Source organism: Aythya ferina, assembly GCF_964211825.1.
Source record: "Aythya ferina genome assembly, chromosome: 5".
Taxonomy (NCBI): Eukaryota; Metazoa; Chordata; class Aves; order Anseriformes; family Anatidae; genus Aythya; species Aythya ferina.
Genome location: NC_140301.1, coordinates 43,657,029 through 43,666,405, shown reverse-complemented (window position 1 = coordinate 43,666,405; position 9,377 = coordinate 43,657,029).

Below are 9,377 nucleotides of genomic sequence, written 5' to 3'. Positions count from 1 at the left end.
GCACGCCACCGAGGAGCAAGAGAGCCAAGTGGCACGAGACCTCCCTCGCAGACAGCAGCAAGTAGCAGGGACACTTGGCAGCAGCAGGAGTGCTCCCAGGCACCGCTGGCAGCCCAAGGCTGTTTGTTCTCTCCTGTCACTAACGGGTAGAGAAATGCAAGGGAGATGCTCCTGAGGCACATGCCAGCTGCACGGGGACAGACTCACAGACAGAGGAGGAGGAAGGGGCTGTGTCTTCTTGTTCAGCCCGCGTATCCTTGTCCTCGAGTGCCACCAGGAGAGAAGTAGGTGCCCATCGCATGGAGGTGGGGATGGTAGCCAAAACGGCAGCGACTTGTGTGCACAATAATGGCAGTGCCAGACAGCACCGAATCCAGCCTGAAGTCATAGAATTATAGGATGGTTTGGGTTGGAAGGGACCCTTAAAGATCATCTAGTCCAGCCCCCTGCCATGGGCAAGGATGTCTTTCACCAGAGCAGGTTGCCCGAAGCCCCATCCAGCCTGACTTTGAACACTTCCATGATGGAGCATCCACAGCTCCTCTGGGCAGCCGGTTCCAGCACCACCCTCACCATGGAACAGTTCTTCCTGACACACAGAGAGTCCGGAATCTCTGGAAATGAAACTAAACTACCTCCGTCTGCCAAAACTTATCTTCTTAAATATGTACCAGGCAATTTGCTCTGATGCTGTGGGCACAGTCCAGCCATGGCTGGCAGAGGCTGAGAGAGGACAGCTGGGGCAGCCTGACCACAGAGGCTGTGGTGAGTGCAGGCACCACCAGAAACCCAGCACAGCCTTCACTCCCTTCCCTCCCATCCTTTTCTGCTTCTCTTCCCCCATCTCTTCCCCCTCTGCACCAACAAGCAAATCCCAGCAGCTGTGAACCAAACCAAATCCTCCAACCAGCTTCTCATCCTGCGGGACGAGCCTTGAGACACGCTGGAAAGGGCATTTCCTCGCTTCTAGTCCCCCTTTTTCTGCAGACACCCAGAAACGCAGGGTCTTCCCTCTTTTTACCAGCTCCCAGTTTGTTTTCCTCCCTCTAGGTCTTAGAGCTCGTTTGGACACCCATGCAGAAGTCAATGGATGGCGCATTGAAAGAGAGGTGATCAAACCACAGCAGTGCACGAATAACTGCATGGCAAGAGCCCCTCATGGAAAGCACGACTTGAATGTAACAGAAAGGGGTCTTTTTGGAGAGGTTTTTGAACCTTGCTATGAAAGGTAGCTGAGAGTCATACCCCAGGTTTTATTAAATTGCCTATAGCAAGGGCTGTGCTAGGGAGCGTTCCAGGCATTTTATAGGTGCCTGGTCAGCGTCGCCAGCTCCACGCACCCAAAGATCACGAGGCATGCTCAAAATATTGAGAGACCAGCTTTAAATAATCACAAGCCTTTTATTATTAAAAAAAAAAAAAAAAAAAAAAACAACAGACAGACCTTCCTTTCTTTGCCCTCTGTTTTTCTGAGGTTTTCAGGTTTATGCCATCAAACTGCATGTATAAGGGTGGGGCTTGGTGTGTTTTCTTCAGCTCAGGCTTACAGGTCTTATACAAATCCCATGACTCCAGGAGTTGTCTTTGGAGAAAAGAAACACCAAACATGGGAAAATTACCCTGGAACTGACAACCCTGAATTTCCCAACAAATTATTTTGCATCTTTCTGATGGCAGGTCACAGGTCGCTCAAACCCTATGGCCACAGGCACCTGAAAGGGCCAAGTATTTGGGACAGGGCTTTGAAGAGGAACTCTCAAGCACATACATCAGAATAACAAAGTGGACACGTTCACCCAAGACTGTGTCTCTTTCCCCTTCTTGTAGCTACATAAGTCATGATTAAGAGCACGGACACCGCATCCATCCTCGCGGTACCTGGCTGTGCCTCATTTCCACTGCACTGCAATTGCACCACTGATAAGAGGAGCATCAGGCCAGGGTCTGCTGTTCCTCTGGGTACTGTCCTACCAGCCAGCTCCACCAGGGGAGCAGAATTGTCCTGCCATACACTGGTGTAATGAGCATCAAACCCATCCTGCCCTAGGAAACTCTGCTAAACGCTGTGGGCCACAAACAGGACCCCAGAGTGCCTTAAACAGGAGTAGCGCTGCTTGAACTTTGCAGTCCATCTTCAGAAACGTGGAGGCAGAGTGTTGGAACAAGCCTCTGACAGCATGAAGCAGCCAGGTGAGGCTGTCTTACACCACAGGTGAAGGATCTTCCCTGGGAAAAGCAACCATAATGGCACAGAGCCACCGCAGTGACACCTAACCTTAGCATCAGCTGAAAAAAACAGGGAAAGGAGCTGGGGCTGGGCTGTTTGTATTCTCCTTTGATCCTTGCCTGACTCCCCAGGAGTCACTGAGAAGCAGGAGTAATTTATAATAAGCTTTAGGCTGCTCTGATTTATTCTGGGAGCTGAAGCCAGGTGCAAGGAAGCTAAATAGCCAGCATTTCTTGGCTTTCTCTGAGGGAGTGACACACTAAACATTACAAATCCCCCCTGTGGCATTCTTTAGGCTTTGTCTGCAATGGGCAAAGGGAGCACAACTTAACATTAAGACAGCACGTAAAAAGAGATCAGCCTTTTTGCAGGTAGGATGCACCTATCACTAGGGATGAATCCTTTATCTAGCTGCAAACACCGACCCTGGAATGGCACTCAAATCATGCCGAGACTTCACTAACAGAAATATAAAAAAGTACAGAAAAAAAAAAAGACAGAAAAGAATTTTTGACTTCCAAACTGAAGTGAATGAGGGTTTTTTTCCCCCATGTATTTTCAATTTCCTGAAATGACATGCCACGAAATGGACAACACCAAGTTTGTTTCAAAAAGCAGAACTGCAGAAGTTATTCATTATCAGTAGGACCGATTGGAAATTCAGCCGCTGGCTTGGTTGTGTTTTTTTTTTTTTTTTCCTTCCAGTTACAAATTGTTCACAAACGGATCCTAATTTTTCCCAAGTGAATCTACAACTTTCAAAAGTACACCCCTGCGGGCGAGGAAGTCCACAAGCATAATGGGTCAGCAGTACCTAACTCCCTTTGACTTCTTTGAATAACTCAGCCTTCACCAGCCCATTGAACAAAACCAGCTGTTCTCTTGGAGCTCCTCGCATGCTTCCCACTTGGATTTTCACTTTTAGTTGTTCACGGCACGTCACTGCTCATCTGCACTACATGGTTTGATCCTATATCTCGACTGATGACCAAAGGCTTTTAAAGGAGGAGGATAAGCAAGGCTGAATAATGAAGAAGTCGCTTACAGTTCACATTTTTTTGGACAAAACAAGCTTTTGTGCTAAAGTTTGTGAAGCTTTTAGATTCATAAACATTTTCCCCACTGCTCAAAGGTCATCCGAATACTCATAAATAACCAATAATATCACTCTTTGGAGACCAGCGAAGCCAAGTCAAACTGAGAGGCTGCCAGCACGTCCACAATCCTGTTTATTCCATTAATGCACCAGACCCTGCACTGGAGCACTTGACTCTGCTCCTTTGAAATGAAAGAAAAGAAAAGTCGAACAGAAATCAAACCCCTCGGAAGGAGCCGGAGCCCCGCGTGACGACTGTCCCCCTGCAGCCACTCTGCAGCACGCGCTCCCATCACTCTGCACGGGAGATGTCAAGCCAGGCAGCCTGCAAACCCCGCTGTATTATAAATCCCAGCATCCTGTCTCAGCGGATTTGAGGATTTTTTTTTTACCGATGTTTTAATTCAAGCCTTACTCCATCAAAACAGCGACGTTACTGGCTGTTTCAGAAGCGAGTGGGTTTGATTCCAAGCATGCCAAAAGGCAGAGGGAGGGAGATAGTAACGGGGAACAGCTTAAATCTTTTAGCTTTCTCTCCTCAGCACCATTGCGAAACATTTCTCTGAAACATAAGATTTAAGTTGCCATGTTTTAAACAAACCATGGTGTGTTGTTGCACTCTGCTTCTGAAACAGGGAATGCAGGTCAAGAACTCTTGGACCTCTCAGATTTTAAGGTATACAAGCTCTGGATCATTGCTATCCAGGGTTTTTTCTTTTTCTTTTTCTTTTTCTTTTTCTTTTTCTTTTTCTTTTCCTTTTCCTTTTCCTTTTCCTTTTCCTTTTCCTTTTCCTTTTCCTTTTTCTTTTTCTTTTTCTTTTTCTTTTTCTTTTTCTTTTTCTCTCCTGTTTTCCTTTCCTTCCTTCCCTTTTTACTTTCCTCTCCTCTCCCTCTCCACTCCACTTTTTTCCCTCTCCCTTTCTCTTTTCCCTTCCCTTCCATTTTTCTTCCCCATTCCCCTTGATTTCCCATTTCCCTTCCCTCTTCCATTCCCTATCCTGTCCTAAGACTGGAAAGCATCTGCAAGCTGAAACGTCAAATAAAACGTTCTGAAAAGCTCCCTTATGCTTATCGATGCATTTTCCATTCTCAGCTTTTCACCCGGTAGGACACAAAACAAGTATTGTGTGTGCTTGCAGATGAGTGTGCATAAATAAACCCATGAACACGCAGCATGTGAAAACACATGGAAAAGGTGTCTGCACGCATGTGCTTATGCTTGCACACAGCTTTTTCTTTGACAGCCTCAGGGAAATTTGCAAGCTGGCTCCCGCAGGTTAGCTCTGTCTGTTACAAACCGTGTCAGGATGAATAATGGGGGCAGGCGGCTCTGCCAGAGGGTCACGGAACAGCAAGTGCGTAAAAAGGCGAGGTTGTCCAAGAGCTACACGTGGTATCAGCCTGGCTTTGGAAGGCGGTGCCGGACAGAGACAAAGATCAAGTTATAGACTCGGAGGCCAGCAGAAGCACAAGGCCACTTTCTGCCCAGCTCTTGCAGGGGGCACCGGAATTAGAGAACCCCATAGTTGTGGAATTAGAAAATCCCACCCAGAAGTACCTCTTGTGGAGGGAAGACTTCCTCTGCAACTGAAAGCACAACAGCACTTAGGCAGGTGTTGGAAGTCAAGCTGTCCCTTGGACCTTAAAACAGACTGTTCTTGGTCTCCCTGAGCTAGAAGATCAGGGCTGGACCTTCTGCTGATGAAGCCCCCTATATTTTAACTGTTTGCTGGATTATTTTGGAGACAAAGATCCAGGCAAGATGTGGATACGCAATTCAGTGGCTAGCAGCCAGGAGGGAACGACTATGTCCTGGTAAACAGATGATAGGCTATTCCTCAGACGTAAGGGTATTTTTCCTGGAAACCTCCTCCTTCTGTATCTTTACTCCAGCTAGTGAAAGATGAGCACATTTCACTCGATATTTCAAACCACTCAAACAGCATATGTTTGGGAGTTCAGCAGAAACCTTCTTGGGCGCAAATCTGCACATGAAAGGCTGGAAAAAGCAGCAGAGAAAAAAACACCAAGGAAAGGTTAGCACAAGAAATAGAGCAGAGAGAAAAATCCAGATGAAAAAATACATTCACTCCATACAGTGTTATACCCACAAAGGATGTTATATGCCAGGAGCTGGAAGCCCTGCCAGTGCCAAAATCCAGGTCATTCACGCAGCAGTAACTGCTTCCCCTGAACATGGTCATTGTGACACAGCCAGTTTTTTCCACAGGACATCCCAGATCATTCTTCCCTGGTCCCCATCCAAGCCTGAAGGTTTCTGCCCGTCTCCCACAGCCTGTCCTTGTTCTGCTTCCTTCTGCGCTGCTGCCTCCACAAGTGACTTCCAGTCCTCTTGTGCTTGGTCTTTCTTGAATTTTGAACCGAGCAGCCCGATGTCTCTTGCCCCACCAGCCACCTGGTTGTGTATCTCCTCTCTGCCTCCTAGACACCAGCCAAACCGGAGCCACCAAGATCAGCAGAGGGTCAGCCAGCCATTTAACCTCCTCTCTGGCTTCACAGGATCATGAGCATCGTTGAGAAGGTTCATGGACGCAATGCACCCTCCTGCTTTTGGGACAAGCACTGCAATGATCACAATTTGAATGGACCCATCAGAGAATATACCAAACTCTCACCACCACAAACAAACCAAGATATCTGATTTTTTTCTTTTAAAACATGTAACATGGCTGAACACAGCCATGTCTTCACAGAAACAGCTGCAGGATCTTCCTTAGCCCTACAAATAAGGAGTCCTCTTCAACCAGCTTGTCTAAACTCTGTCATGGGTGCAATTCATTTCACCTCCATTGTGTACCTACATTTTGAATGAACTGATTGAACATTCCCATCTTTCTCCATAGAGGATGGAGAAAGCTCATCTCAGACAAACAAACAACCAAACAAACCTATTTTCTCCTATTTCTTTCTTGTGAATGGCTGAGTCGTTTCAGCTAACACCATTCTCCCCAAAATTCACATGCATAGCACCAAGAAGGATTAGAGGCTGGCAAAGTCATAAGAAACTGAACACGGGGGGTTTTAGGAAATGCTGAACAACTTCCCGAGTGTTACCCATCCTATTTACATCTCAGCCAGGATGCAAAGAGGCAACTCCACCTTGCCTTGACCTGCTTTTGCTCTTCAAGGCGCAGTATGCCACCTCCCTTTCCCTTTAAGAGGGGAATGTGGCAAGAAGACAAGTGTGTTTCTTTGTCAAGATGACCGTCCCTCTTGAGGAGAAAGAGTGAGGGAGGAAGGGAGTCGCTAGCTAACTTGGAATTGAGTTACAAGAAAAATGTGCCTGAAAAGCGGCTTTCTGAAGCCAAGAGCTTCGCAGGAACTCCACCAAGCCTTCCAGCAGTATAGGACACACAGATACGTATCCCTCACTGTAACATTCAGCAGGCTCCAGGCCTGGCTTTCCCATAAATAATGAGGGGGCTGTCAAGTGGTTAAAACAGATCACAGCGACTCCTTCCAGGGCAGCCTGCGGAGATGCGCATCTGCAGAGTTGGGTGTGGGGAGAAGAGTGAGCTTTGAGCTGTGTAGGAAAACAATAAGACCAGGGAAACAACATCCCCCCAACCCTTTGGATCATCTGCACCACAGGGACGAGCCAGGGGGAAACTACTACTGAAGGCAATGCGAAAAAAGAAGAGCAAGGAAGCCTGATTTGGTGCCATTTTACACGTGGAGGTGGCGCCAGGGACACCACAGAAAACACCTAGCCATGGTGGTGAGTCCCATCTGGGTCCTCAACCAGTGTCCGCCTGCTACCAGCAGGATACGGAGCACAAGAAGCTGTGCATAACCTAGGAAGCCCCCAACATGCTGTACGCTTCCAGATGCTCCCAAACCACACCGGCTGGCATTATGAACCCCTCGCCAGGCTGAGACAGCCCAGATCTTCAGGAGGAGCTGCCCAAGAGCTGCTCCAGCCTGCTTACCCCATGCAGCAGCCATGGTTGGCCCCATTTGGTAGGAAATCCTTGGTAAGAAGGGACACCCCCCAGTGCCATACCAGGGGAAGCTGAAGAGACCAGGCAACCCTGGCCTCTTCTTTTATGAAAAAGCTTTGGATATAGGCTGCAGCTGTTGCCAGGAAATCCCCTTTGGAGAAAGAGGCCTGTTCTGTTAGCAGCCTCCACGCGGCAGCCTCGGCTCTACCTTCCTCAGCTGCTCCGAGGCGTTCCCCTTTTGGAAGATGTGGCCTTTGACAATCAAAATACCAGACACTTCAGGTTTTATTGCAAGCCCTCCTGCCCTGGAAAGAGCTGATGAAGGTCCCATTGTGCTCCTAGGCCTGTGAGCTCCAAAACCTCATGCCTGTGGCTTAGCGGTACATAGGCCTGCCTATGGCAGCCACGCTCCTCCACCTCTCCCCACAATCCCACAGCCCCCCGGAGGAGCCCTCTGACTCACTGCACACACTTTTTTTTTTTTTTTTTTTTTCCCCCCTCTATTTTCCCCTGCATAGTTCGCTTGCTGACGTCCAGAAGGGATTTTTACCTCCTGGAAAACAAATGAGGCAGCTCCTGAGGGTAGAGGGGGGCAGAGCTGCCAAGGGGCCAGGCAGGAGGTGGGAGGCAGGACTGCCCCATCCCATTCCCTGTGGGATTCGCTCCTTGACTTTGGGAGAGATGCACAAAGGCCAGATCACACTACCGTGCTCAAAGACGGTGTTTAATCACCCACATCTTCCTTCACCCTGATGCAGGAGTTGCCTGGAAGGCGTAAGAGCTGTCTGCTACATCTGTGTCCTACTCTTTGACACCTTCAAGCCTTCCAGGCCCGGTCCTGCTCTGGTTTTCACCTCCTCCTACTCTTTCCTGCAAGGAATTCCCATTACCCATGATCGGAGGGGCTGTGCAAAAAGACAGCGAGCTCATTTTTAAAGGGAAGAGCAACATCTAAGTCCATTTTTTTTTTGTAATCACTCCAGACTCCCCTTTGTGCAAACCCTGGGTCAGGGCCTCCCTCCTTCGCAGTGCTGAAGGCAGGGGACCCTCGCCACCTCCCCTGCAGGTTCTGCCCTGCCAGGAGTGTATGACGAGATGGAGATGGAAGGAGGGCTCTCTCCTTATCCTTATGGGGCTTCACCCCAGCCTCTGCCCTGCCCACCTGGAGGAGCACGGCCTCCACGCGGGAGGCTGATGGCCGAGGGCGGGCACCCCAGCCCCGTGCTGCAGGCACCCGTACCACAGGGAGGCTGTCGAGGCCATCCCATCCCTACAACAACAACAAAAAAAAGGGTCATTTTTCTTCTCCTTCTCCCCTCCTCACCCTCCCTTCCAGAAAGCCTTGGTTTCATCCCACCGTGGAACGAAAACAAATGTTCTCAACCGCAACATTTTTCACGAACCGGAATTTCTTGCAGTCTGGCCAGCCCTGGTGGATCAATACCAGGCATTTCTTTCCTCCTCTGCTCTGGCCGTTCCCTTCCAGCCTCCTCCCCCCGCCCCACTCACCGAGGGGAATAAGGGAGCCGGAGGTGTTGAACGGAGGAGTCAGGAACGCTCCAGCTCGCTTTTAAAAGGGGCAGAAAAAACACTGGCGTCAGCCGGAGCACCAGGGCAGGCGCTGAGACCTTGTTTTGGATTTCACAGAGACTGTCCCTCGGGAGAGCTGTCTTTCTTTTTTTTTTTTTTTCTTTCTCTCTCTCTCTCTTTTTTTTTTTTTTTTTTTTTTTTTTCTAATGCATGGTTTTGTTTGTAAGTTAAAAGTCTCAGGATTTGCAGCCTTTGAAGCGTGGTCAGCCTGCCAGATGGAATTAGTCAGTGCCTTTCAGTCGGAAATCCCAGGCAGATGAAGCGGGATGGAAGGACAGTGTTTTTCTCATTTACCAGGAAACCCTCTGCCTTGACCCCCACAAATTCAGCCAGAGTGCTCCACGGGACCCCAAAAGCAGGCAGGGCTGAAAGCAGGGAAGCGAGCAGAGGGCTGAACCTTTCACATGCGTAAATCGGTGTGGCACTGCTGAAGCCAGTGGCCCCCGAGCAGATTTATACTGATCAAGATCCAGCCCAGATGTTTTTGCTGGTACTTGCCTGA